Consider the following 847-nt stretch of genomic DNA (forward strand, 5'->3'; position numbering starts at 1 on the left):
AAGCACGATTCAGATGATACAGAACTCAGTTTAGTTTGGGGGTTCTCCTACTAAAGACTCCAACATGCACATCAGGGATTTCATCGAGATCTGCGACACTTTCAAGTTCAATAATATGACTGAAGATGCTATCAAGCTGCGACTCTTCTCATTCTCTCTGAGGGAAAAAGCTAAGTGCTGATTACATTCTCTACCAGCATGGTCTATCACCACTTGGGAAGATCTTGCTCAAAAGTTTCTCACTAAATTATTCCCTATGGCGAAGACTGCTGCAATCAGGAATGCAATTACTCAGTTTGCTCAGCAAACTGGAGAATCTCTGTGTGAGGCTTGGGATCGATATAAGGAGATGTTAAGGAAGTGCCCACACCATGGCATGCCTGATTGGATGATTATTACCTGTTTCTATAATGGATTGGGTGCTACTTCTAGACCCATGCTCGATGCAGCATCTGGAGGAGTCTAGTGGGCTAAGAGCTACGATGAAACTTATGAATTGATTGAACTGATGGCTGCTAATGAGTACCAGAATCCTTCCTAGAGACTGACTCAGGGAAAAGTAGCAGGAATTCTGGAGTTGGATTCAGCAACTGCTATAGCTGCCCAACTTAAGGCTTTGACGATGAAGGTGGACACTTTGGCTAATTATGGGGTTAATCAAATCGCTAATTTCTGTGAGCTTTATGCTGGTGCCCATGAGACTGATCAGTGCATAATTTCTAGTGAATCAGCTCAGTTCGTGAGCAACTTTCAGTGTTCACAGCAACATGTTCCAGCCACTTATCATCCCAACAACCGCAATCATCCTAATTTCAGTTGGAGAAACGCTCAGAATACGGTTCAATAG

The 847-nt window shown here is 43.2% G+C and overlaps 1 non-coding gene across 1 annotated transcript; it reads right to left on the minus strand.

Annotated features, from left to right (window-relative positions):
• Nucleotides 1–271: 271 nt before the first annotated feature.
• LOC141710319 (small nucleolar RNA R71) lies at nucleotides 272–378 on the minus strand. Its single transcript, XR_012570845.1, has one exon. It is a non-coding gene; the product is annotated as a small nucleolar RNA R71 (small nucleolar RNA).
• Nucleotides 379–847: the final 469 nt, after the last annotated feature.

Source organism: Apium graveolens, chromosome 2, assembly GCF_009905375.1.
Source record: "Apium graveolens cultivar Ventura chromosome 2, ASM990537v1, whole genome shotgun sequence".
Classification (NCBI taxonomy): Eukaryota; Viridiplantae; Streptophyta; class Magnoliopsida; order Apiales; family Apiaceae; genus Apium; species Apium graveolens.